A 12,179-nucleotide genomic window follows, 5' to 3' on the forward strand; every position below is an offset into this window, starting at 1 on the left:
GTCTGAACAGTTCTTCAGTGTATTGTTCCCACTTTTTCTTTATTTTCTCCTGTTTAGTCAATGTATTTCAATGATCTTTCAGCATGCCTAACCACACTTCAAATTTCCCTTTCATCTCTTGGAGCTTGTGGAACCGATTTCTTTCTTTCTTTTTCTTTTTTAAAAATTTATATAAAGGGGATACAGAAAAGAGAAAAAAGGGAAAGGGGGAATAAAGTACGAATTTCATCTTCTGAGCCTTAACATGGTTTAGATAAAAAAAAAAAAGGTAAAGAAGAATATTGCCGTAGATTCTAACATTTGACCTAAACAATACAACATCTTAAATTAACTAAGAAGAAAGAAAAAATAAAAAGTAAAAGTAAGTGTTTTACCACCTGGGCGTAACTTCTATCAGTTACTTCAAGCATTTAAACATCTTGTATATCACTTCAAATTATCATCTAATAAAACGTTAGTTTCTTAATTCAGTAAAGTCTTTGTTTGTCACCAGATTTCTTGTTCTTTTTGTTGTTGTTTGCTTCTATTTCTTTACACTGGTTATTATAAATAGTTCTCTTTGTCTTTACATACTAGTCGCTGGAATGCTTCATTTAGACTGATTCTGTTTCTGCCGCCTTTTACTTTCGCTTGTTATCTATCTTCAGCAATTTTAAGAGTTTCATGGGTCATCCATCGAGGCTTTTCATTTCTTTTGATTACAGGAATAGTCTTTGTGCACTCTTCCTTGATAATATCTCTGGTTTCAACCTACAGTTCTTCTGGTTTACATTCACTTGAACTTAGTAATGCAAATCTGTTCTTTACATGGTCTTCAAACTCTTCAGGAATGTAGCTTAGATTGTACTTTGGCACTATGAAAGTTCTGGTGTTTTTCTTTGGCTTTATTCTAATTTTTGATATTAACAATTCATGGTCTGTACCACAGTTGGCTCCTCGTCCATTTCTTCTGTTTTTGTCATTCCCTGAGTAAAACACTTTGTAATTTTCTGACTAAAAACGTCCTAATGCAGTCCACTTTAGTTCACTCACTCCCAGGATTAAAACGTTTAAACATTCAATTTTTCGTGTTACAGTTTCAAGCTTACCTTGATTCATGCTTCTCACGTTTCATGTTCCTATTATATGCATTGAACACAGCTTTGGACTTTCCTTTTACATCCATTCACGTCAAAAACTGAACATCTTCTCGGCTTTAGTCCAGTCACATCATTAAGAATTAAAACCTAATTTTAGGCTATTCAAAACTATCAAAAACCATCCAGTGTAGTTTAAAGCCTAATATTAGGGTTGCCAACTCTGTGATGGAAAATTCCTGGAGATTTGGGGGTGAAGCCTTGGAGAGGGCAGGGTTTGAGGAGGGAGTTCAGTAGGATATAATGCCACAGACTCTACCCTCTGCAGCAGCCATTTTCTCCATGGGAACTGATCTATGTAGTCTGGAGACCAGTTGTAATTCTGGGAGATGTCCAGGCCCTACCTGGAGGCTGCCAATCCTAGACTATACAAATCCAATAAATTATTTTACCACAGACTTACATAACCTGTCACAACCCAACAAGCAGAACACAGTCCACCATCCTATGCATTGTGGCCAAGCAGGACCTAAATAAACCAGGACTGCACAAGCATGAAAGTTGTCAGGGGAGGGGCTGTGGCTCAGTGGTAGAGCATCTGCTTGTAGGGCTGCCAACCTCCAGGTGGTGGCTGGAGATCCCCTGCTATTACAACTGATCTCCGGCCGATAGAGATCAATTCGCCTGGAGAAAATGGCCGCTTTGGCCAGTGGACTCTATGGCATTGAAGTCCCACCCCTCCCCAACCCCTGCCCTCCTCAAGCTCCACCTCAAAAATCTGCAGGTATTTCTTCACCCAGAGCTGGTGGCAACCCTATCTGCTTGGCATGCAGAAGGTCCCAGGTTCAACCCCCTGCATCTCCAGTTAAAGGGACCAGGCGAGCAGGTGATGTGAAAGACCTCTGCCTTAAGACCCTGGAGAGCCGCTGCTGGTCAGAGTAGGCAATACTGACTTTGATGGACTGATGGTCTGATTCAGTATAAGGCAGCATCATATATCATCCAAGAATGGTGGGCTCCATTTAGCTTGCTTGCTCGTAGGCCTGTTTTTCGAGTATCTTGGAGATTAAATATTGGCACTCTCGATTTCTATGTGGAATAAGCTAGGAGACCAAACAGAGCAAAGCTGAACATCAAAAAACTGTGCCAGTGATTCAGACTGGAAGTACTAAATCTGACAACTATCTTTTCCACATACTGGCTGGCAACGCACATGGCTGGAACCATTCCCAAAACACAGCCAGCTATCTGAGAGAGGTGATGCCACAAATGTCACAATTTGGCCTTTTGCTGTATACTCAATGTGCAGACATAGAATCATAGAATCATAGAGTTGGAAGGGACCACCAGGGCCATCAAGTCCAACCCCCTGCACAATGCAGGAAATTCACAACTACCTCCCCCCCCCACCCCTACTCCATGCCCAGAAGATGGCCAAGATGCCCTCCCTCTCATCATCTGCCTAAGGTCACAGAATCAGCATTGCTGACAGATGGCCATCTAACCTCTTCTTAAAAACCTCCAGGGAAGGACAGCTCACCACCTCCCGAGGAAGTCTGTTACACTGAGGAACTGCTCTAACTGTTAGAAAATTCTTCCTGATGTCTAGACGGAAACTCTTTTGATTTAATTTCAACCCGTTGGTTCTGGTCTGACCTTCTGGGGCAACAGAAAACAACTCGGCACCCTCCTCTATATGACAGCCCTTCAAGTACTTGAACATGGTTATCATATCCCCTCTCAGTCGTCTCCTCTTCAGGCTAAACATACCCAGCTCCTTCAACCCTTCCTCATAGGACTTGGTCTCCAGACCCCTCACCATCTTTGTTGCCCTTCTCTGGACACGTTCCAGCTTGTCTACATCTTTCTTAAATTGTGGTGCCCAAAACTGAACACAGTTCTCTAGTTTCCCACAGATAAGGCACATTTAGGATAGAGCCCTAGTCTTATTTTTGAGGCTTCTCAGGAGCAAACACTCTTCTCAGTTACAGGCCATCATGTCTCCCTGAAGGGAATGTTTTTGCAACTGCATAATTGCTGGTCATTTTCTCAACAGCAAGCGCTGACTCATCCACGGCAACAGAGCTGAACTCTTATTTTCTGATCGGCACAGGAACCCAATCAGAAAGTGAGCCAGAAAGTCAGGTTTCCCTTCCCCCCCCCCCAAAAGACAAAGATTGAAAGATTAGCACAAAAGTTTGGACATGCAAAAGGAAAAAGGAGGTTGAAATCTGCATGATTACTAAATATTGGCAGGAAAGCTATTTATAGTGTACAGGCGTGAGCACAAATCAGAACACCCTGTGGCAACGTTTAGATTTAAATAAAATGACACCGGTAAAAGGGGAGAACAGTGCAAACAGCAACAGCAGGCTAAAAGTTGCAAGGCTTTTTCCAACCATCTCCCTAGCGTGAGTTCAATTCAGAAGTCAAAATGAAAGCAATTTCTTTTCAAAACATGCCAAGAACTTTGTATTGCATTGAAGGTTCACGTTATTACTTTAAATAATATTGGCACGTCGCAAAGCTGAGAGCTCAGCTTCTTATGAATAAAAAGGGCACTGGGGACAGGAACATTTAAAAACTCACTAAAAGGCATTGTACCGAATAGGGAAGGAAGGAAGGAAGGAAGGAAGGAAGGAAGGAAGGAAGGAAGGAAGGAAGGAAGGAAGGAAGGAAGGAAGGAAGGAAGGAAGGAAGGAAGGAAGGAAGGAAGGAAGGAAGGAAGGAAGGGAGGGAGGGAGGGAGGGAGGGAGGGAGGGAGGGAGGGAGTTGGTTTTTATACCCGCTTTTCTCTACCTTTAAGGAGTCTCAAAGAGGCCTACAATCATCTTCCTTTCCCCTCCCCACAGCTGACACCTTGTGAGGTGGGTTCTACGCTTTACCACTGTATTCAATGCAATATGCTAGGACGTTTTGGATTGCTTCAAGTAACTGGTGGAGACAGTCAATTCTTAAATGTTAGTTAAATGAATGTAATTTCTTTGTATATTTTATGCCCATCTTTAAACCTTCTGCCAGCATTGAAACAATATTTCTAACCAATACGAGGCCCTGAAAAACCAGTACATTCCAGACTCTGTAACACAACTTGACTCTTCATCCTCTAGTCTTACTCCCATTGAACGTGTGCAATCTAAGTTCCTTAGAGTGCCCTGCAATTGCCAAGATGTGTTCCAAATGCTCTGATACGTTTAGAAACTGGCATAATGAAGGTGGAGGCAAGGATTGTCCTGTCCTCGATCTCTCTCTGGCTGAAAATTAACTTCAACCCTAATGGTCTTCTCCCACTGATCCTATGTGACTCCTTTAGATCCAGATGGGTGACAGCCATAGATGTCAAATTACACAACTTGGGTTTTACACCCCTAGCTTTCCTTCAGTTAGGGTGGGAACAAGCTAAGTTAATTATATCCCAAAGGATCGAAGACATCGAGAGACAAACAGATCTAGCAAGGGCGCCTCTATTCACTGCACCCCTCTGTACTAAATACATCCTAGCACCAGCAGCCTATCTCCACTATTTAGAGATAAACAATTATAGAAGGGCTTTTACCCTGGCCAGATGTGCAGCCTTACCATCTGCTTTGCTTGAGGGGAAATATAAGAAGACACCCTGCAAATCAGGGGACTTAGAAACTGTTGAGCATGCCCTCCTGAACTGCAATTTCTATACATTACCCAGTTCGAAGTTTATTGAGCCCCTCTTATTGAGACTGAGACCTGACAGGGCAGGTGAAAGGTTTGAGATGCTCCTACAAGGGGGTAATCCTTCAACCACTCTTCAGGTTGCGAAATTTTGTTTAGCAGCAATGAAAATTCGTCGCCTTAGAACAGCACAATTGACAGATGTGTCCCAGCTGTAATTCCTTTTTAAATGTTTTAAAAATGTTTTAAGACTCGGACTGTAATTCTATGATTGTAAGAATCTATTAGTCCATGCTTTCCGTTTTATCATGTTTTGACTGGCTAAGTGCCGCAAATAAATTATCTAATTCTAAATCTTCCAGACTCTGTCATTAGGGTTGCCTGGTCCCTCTTTGCCACTAGCGGGAGGTTTTGGGACAAAGCCTTAGGAGGGCGGGGTTTGGGGAGGGGAGGGACTTCAATGCCATAGAGCCCAATTGCCAAAGTGGCCATTTTCTCCAGGGGAACTGATCTCTCAGTTGTAATAGCAGGAGATCTCCAGCTAGTACCTGGAGGTTGGCAACCCTACCAATCACAGGGCTGAGAGAGTGTGACTAGCGCAAGGTAACCCAGCTGGCTTCATGTGTATTACTTACTCACAAGTGTCTGGTGTTTAGCAACACTCTAGTTCAATAATGAACATTATATTTGAAGGAAACAATTGAGATAAACTGTCAAAGTAAGGCAGGCTTAGAGTCCAGTCTTGTCCAGCTGCCATGGCATCCTAACTTGGAGGGTCTGTTTGACTCTGTCTTCTCTTTAAGAAAACAATTGCAAGGATATTATCACTGTACTGCTTTGACTATAGCATGCATGAATATGGACTACAGGTAAATATAGAATTCGACTACTGCATGTACAGCTGAAATTCTGTACTAGCAGAACTGATATATGGGTAGAGAATATAGCCCTGAGCCAAGAAAACACATAGCAAATCAACGCAGAGAAGCATGCCAGAGCTATTTGCCAGATCATCTGGGAGGCTCTACGGTTCTGTGATAGAGCATCTGCTTTGCACACAAAAGGTCCCAGATTCAGACCTTTCCAGTTAACAGGACCAAATAGCAGGGTAAGATGTCTGTCTGAGACCCTGGAGAGTTAAGACTTGCCATTCCCGAGAAAATGGCAGCTTCATCTCTGCCATGCTCCTGCCCTCTCCAAATTCCACCCTTCCCAGGTTCCACCCCCAAATCTTCAAGAATTTCCCAACTCGGAATTGACAACCCTAGTCAGAGTACTGACTGTTGATATTAATGTGTGTGTGTGTTAAGTGCGGTCAAGTCGCTTCCGACTCAGGGTGACCCTATGAATCAATGTCTTCCAAAATATCCTATCTTTAACAGCCTTGCTCAGATCTTGCAAATTGAGGGCAGTGGCTTCCTTTATTGAGTCAATCCATCTCTTTTTGGGTCTTCCTCTTTCCTGCTGCCTTCAACTTTTCCTAGCATGATTGTCTTTTCCAGTGCCCAAAGTATAATAGCCTCAGTTTAGTCATTTTAGCTTCTAGGGTCAGTTCAGGCTTGATTTGATCTATAACCCACTGCTTCTTCTTTTTTTTTCTTTTTTTGGCAGTCCACGATATCCGTAACACTCTCCTCCAACACACATTACAAAGGAATCTACTTTCTTCCTATCAGCTTTCTTCATTGTCCCACTTTCACACCCATACATAGTAATAGGGAATGCGACGGCATGAATTAACTTGACCTTGGTGGCCAGTGACACATCCTTACACTAAAGAATCTAGATATTAATAGTCTGTAATAAAAGAAGGCAGCTTTGTGTGTTTGTGTGTGAATCTATTCAAATATTCAGCTTTGAAAAGAAAGTTACCACTTCTAGAGAACAATGTAGCTTGTTTGCTTGAGATATCTACAGGCACTTATCCCTGGTTTCTGTTCTGTCAATCCTACAATGTGATCTGAGTCATGCAAATTGTAGAGTAGGGAACAGGTAGGTGGGTTATTCTTTTTTTCAAGCAGAAGCTTTGACTAAGCGATCTGGAAACTTTCCAACTTTATGATCTATGAAGCATGTATGGACTACACATGTTTTTTTTTTTTAATCATTTGGGTACATGCTGAAGTATTTTTCCAGGACCTACATATTCATGTGCTGGATATAAGCCTCATGGTTTAATTATTTTATAAAGACTTAGGATTCAACACACCAGAAGAAATTAAAAAATAATGATATGTAGAGTTCTCTGTCTGCAATTTTCCCCTTCTATAAACAAGGCATAGACAAGGCAATTTCATTCTTCTGGGGATCGTGACATTTATAAATTACTCTCATAAAAATAAGATTAGGGTCACAAAAAGGGCCATGAGGGCACATTTTATTTCAGAATGAGATCCATAATTCACTATCTTGATTTGGCATGAAGATGCCAATGGAGGATGGTTTGTTTTTGAAATGGCAGCAGATTTCCAATATCGCCCCCATCGTGCCATGTTTCCCCTTGTACATTTAGTCACAGAAATTTATCTTGTCAGTATGTGCAGAAGCAGATTTCACAGAACACAGAAGCAATGCTCAGAAATCTCAGTGGCATTGTTCTTCTCTCTCAAGCAGCGTATATGGCTTCTGGTCACAACTTATCTCACAGTTATTACATCTTCACTGTTGAAAGCGAAAGAAAGAGATGAGATACATTCTTGTGTTTTAAAAGGTAGCATCCTCAATTTTTTTTTCATTAGTTATTTTCCAGGGGCACCGTTCTTCTCTCTCAAGCAGCCTATATGGCTTCTGGTCACAACTTAAAGGTAAAGGTCCCCTGTGCAAGCACTGGGTCATTCCTGACCCATGGGGTGATGTCACATCCCGACATTTCCTAGGCAGACTTTGTTTATGGGGTGGTTTGCCAGTGCCTTCCCCAGTCATCTTCCCTTTACCCCCAGCAAGCTGGGTACTCATTTGACAGATCTCTGAACGATGGAAGGCTGAGTCAATCTTGAGCCGAATACCTGAAACCAATTTCCGTCAGGATTGAACTCAGGTCGTGAGCAGAGCTTGGACTGCAGTCCTGCAGCTTACCACTCTGCGCCACGGTGCTGCTGGTCACAACTGACCTCACAGTTATTACATCTTCGCTGTTGAATGTGAAAGAAAGAGATGAGATACATTCTTGTGTTTTAAAAGGTAGCATCCTCAATTCCCCCCCCCAGTAGTTATTTTCCAACTTTATAATCTTCAAAGTGGCTTTGGGGATTTAAAAATTTACATTACCACTTTCGTTTGAGTGGAGTCCAGAAATCCAGAATTAATAGCACTTAGTACCGGTCTGGAATCAATGATCATTGTGATAGTACCACAGGTGTGTAGCCTCAAACTATGTACACATCTCCGCAAAGTTAACTGCTTGAGTGAAGTAGTTACGCCAAGTTTTACCCATTACTCCAGTTGACAGAATCAGTGCAGAAACATCAGGGGCAAAAGTAGGGAAGAACCTGGCAAACACAATACATATACATAAAGCGGCCATATACTGAATCAGGCCACCAGTTTACCATGGTGAATTCTGACTGGCAGCAGCTCTCCAGGGTCTCAGGTGGAGGTCTTTCACATCACCTACTAGAATGTGATGGCAGTCTGGCTGCAACATCTGTCACCCCATTCATCGCCAGGGTTGATTCGGTTGATCTGGCTGGCTAGGCGGGTGTCCCCTACCTCCCTTACCGCTCCATGTGCATCCCTCCCAAAGCTGACCGCTAGTTGGAAGAGGACATCACCTACTAACTGATCCTTTTAACTGCAGGTGCTAGAGATGGAACCTGGAACCTCAAATATTGTGCCACTGAGCTGCAGCCCCTCCCCTAGAAGATCAATAGCAGAACTGGAACAAAATCGGATAGGTCAATAGCTAATCTATGACAGATAGGGTTGCTAACCTCCGGGGGTAGCAGGAGATCTCCTGCTATTACAACTGATCTCCAGCTGATAGAGATCGGTTCACCTGGAGAAAATGGCCGCTTTGGCAATTGGGCTCTATGGTATTGAAGTCCCTCCCCTCCCCAAACCCTGCCCTCCTCAGGCTCCGCTCCAAAAACCTCCCACCGGTGGCAAAGAGGGACCTGGCAACCCTAATGACAGAGTCTGGAATGTACTGGTTTTTCAGGGCCTCGTATTGGTTAGAAATATTGTTTCAATGCTAGTAAAAGGCTTAAAGATGGGCATAAGATATACAAAGAAATTACATTCATTTAACTAACATTTAAGAATTGACTGTCTCCACCAGTTGCTTGAAGCAATCCAAAACGTCCTAGCATATTGCACTGAATACAGTGGCAAAACGTAGAATCCTTCTGCCCATAGGAGCATGTCTTTCAAAGGCAGACATACATGATGTTCATCAAAGTCTTTAGCACTGTATTCTATTTGAGAAAACAGCAACCTATCACAGAAAAAGCTTTTAGTTTAAAACTACATTCACTTCTGTTAAAACAGCAGGTATGCATGCTCAGGTACATAAAATTTAATAGAAAGCGTGCATGGTTCTTGTTCAGCCTCACCAGCCACAAATAGCAAATCTGAAAACCTTCCTATTTACCACACCATTCGACATAGCAAACATAATCAAGTATATTTGGAGTAATTACTTCCTTTAGAACTTAAGGGTATATAAGGAGCTTTCTTTCCAGTTTTTGAAGTAGTTCCCCCACATACACACTTCTTTCATGCAGCTTTTCTTGTAGCTTTGAGCACTGGTACACATTTGGGCTGGCCTAAATCGAGGATGCATTGGTGCAAACTCTCAGGATCATTACATAAACAACATGGCAGCAAACCGAGGTTTGTCACCAGGTGTGTTCTGAGGTCAATCTTAGGTCTTAAATGAGTCTACTGGTATAAAACATATTACCTGTGTTGGTCTCGTTCATATTTTATATATCTGGGTGTATATCTGAGAATATAATGTATGAAATGGCCTTCAATCTCCATTGACGGAAGAAATTTTCACCAGCAGACTCACAGAAACTGTATGGGTGTGTGTGTATATGTCGTCAAATCATGGCTGATTTATAGCGACCCCGTAGGGTTTGTGAGGCAAGAGACATTCAGAGGTGGTTTTCCATTGCCTGCCACTCCATAGGCTGAGAGAGTTCTGAGAGAACTGTGACTGGCCCAAGGTCATCCCAGCAGGCTTCATGTGGAAGAGTTGGGAATCGAACCCAGTTCTCCAGATTAGAGTCCGTAGCTCTTAACCACTACACCATGCTGGCTCTCAAAAGCTGGATGCAATTTGGATCCTTTTTTTTGCCATCAAGTCACAGTTGATTTATAGTGACCCCATAGGGTTTTCAAGGCAACAGAAATTCAGAGGTGGTTTGCCATCGCCTGTCTCCACATCATGACCCTGGTTATTCCTTGGAGATCGCCCATCCAAACACTAACCAGGGCTGACCTTGCTTAGCTTCTGAGATCTGACAAGATCAGCGTAGCCTGGGGCTATCCAAGTCTGTTTGGGAGAAGGGTGGTCAAATTAACCTACTAAAGCCCCTGAGAGTTTATGCAATAATGGGAATATTATCAATATGGGAAAGAAACTGTTTTTCCCTCCCTCAGTTCCTCACAGGCCACCAACTCGTACTATTAATTCTGAAATCCTGGGAAAAGAACATTTTGTAATGTTGGAAGATAGTAACCTATTAATCTCGAGATGTGTGGCTGAACATTGTGCCGCTATATATAAGGCACGGAAAGAAGTCAGTCATAAATAGTAAATGCTATTAGATAAACCTTTTAGAAGTTAGAATATGGTCAATTTCATAAATGGGATTTTATTGGGATCATGTCGGTAATCTTTATCTATGGATTTGTTGAGCAATTAATATTATTTTATGGTGATCGTATGTTATTTTGATTTGGTCAAATGACTGTAAATTAAAGATTGATTGATTGAACATATTGTAGAGTGAGAGAATGAGCACAGGAACACTAAAGTAGATATAAAAGAGATACACAAAATATAAGGTGCAGCAACAAGACATGGTACTGAACAGATAACCCATGTACACTAGTCAGCACTGTTAGATTGGACAGCGGCAGTTGGGAAGCAGCAGAGAGAATCTATATTCCCCCTTTGTTACTTCAGCAATAAATGATCACTTCCAGGTATAATCAAAAGAAAGAAAAGAAAAACAGTTGAATACTTGGGCCTACCAGTATGGGAGTTCTCTTGCATGGAAGCTGGGGCAAAATCACGCACACAAATGAATGAAAACTCTGACAGGTTTCTTGTAAATGAAAAGCACTTCACAGGAGGCTGAAATTTAGCACACAGCAGAGTTCATATTTCACTGTCCCCACTGAGAAACTCCCACACATGTACAGAGTTCCAGTTGTGTGTTTTACCATCGTCAGCATCTGAGTGTAACATGTCGTTGGACCCCCGCACTTGTGAAGTCTCCCGTTTATTCTGTTATTTTATTCACTTAATCACTGTTCCACAGGCCTGAAAATGTGGTGACTTTTCAGACAGTAGACAGCAATCTTTTGGTCACGTCATGAGACGACAAGAGTCACTGGAAAAGACAGTCATGCTAGGAAAAGTTGAGGGCAGCAGGAAAAGAGGAAGACCCAACAAGAGATGGATTGACTCTATAAAGGAAGCCACAGCCTTCAATTTGCAAGATCTGAGCAAGGCTGTCAAAGTTAGGACATTTTGGAGGACTTTCATTCATAGGGTCGCCATGAGTCGGAAGCGACTTGACGGCACTTAACACACACACACACAGAGAGACAGCAATCTAGACAAATACGCTGTCTGCTCTGTAGAGATTGTTTTTTTCTAATGCAACCAATACCCACTTGTGCTAAATTAGCTACTAAATTCAGAAAGAGGCCTGAGGAAGCCATCTTGGATTTTGTTACTTCAGGGTTTTTACCATTAATTTTTAGATTCTGATTTTGGGGCTCCTTGATACATTATTAGAAGAGGTAAAAAGAAGATGTACTCTTTGCAGTATGCAAAGTGGCCTTTATTTATTTACTTAATTTATACTCCATCTCTCTCCCCAATGGACACTGAAATCAGCTTACATCATTCTCCTCCTCTCCATTTTATCCTCATAACAACAGTCCTGTCAGGTATGTCAGGCTGAGAATGTATGACTGGACCAAGGTCGCCCAGTGAGCTTCCACCGCAGAGTGAGGAATGGGATCTGGGTCTTCCAGACCCTAATCTGAAACTCTAACCACTACTCCACTCTGGTTTTCATGTTGAGCAGTAGCAAGCAGCCAGGCCTAACTGAGTCATGCAAATTATGCGGAAGCAAGTCGCCTAGTGGTTGCTGGCGGGCCTGGCCTTGACAAGTCCTCCTTCAAATGCCGAAACAGTTTTGGAAAGGGCCTTGGCCACCGCCTGCCTTTTATTTACAGAAAGCAAGGCTTAAAGGCTGCCTATACTGTTGTGGT

The 12,179-nt window shown here is 42.4% G+C and overlaps 1 protein-coding gene across 1 annotated transcript in view; it reads right to left on the reverse strand.

Moving 5' to 3' along the window:
* The window catches only part of FGF14 (fibroblast growth factor 14), a 352,468-nt gene that overhangs the window by 296,394 nt on the left and 43,895 nt on the right, over nt 1–12,179 (reverse strand). The window lies entirely within an intron of this gene.

This window comes from Euleptes europaea, chromosome 16, assembly GCF_029931775.1.
Source record: "Euleptes europaea isolate rEulEur1 chromosome 16, rEulEur1.hap1, whole genome shotgun sequence".
NCBI classification, from domain to species: Eukaryota; Metazoa; Chordata; class Lepidosauria; order Squamata; family Sphaerodactylidae; genus Euleptes; species Euleptes europaea.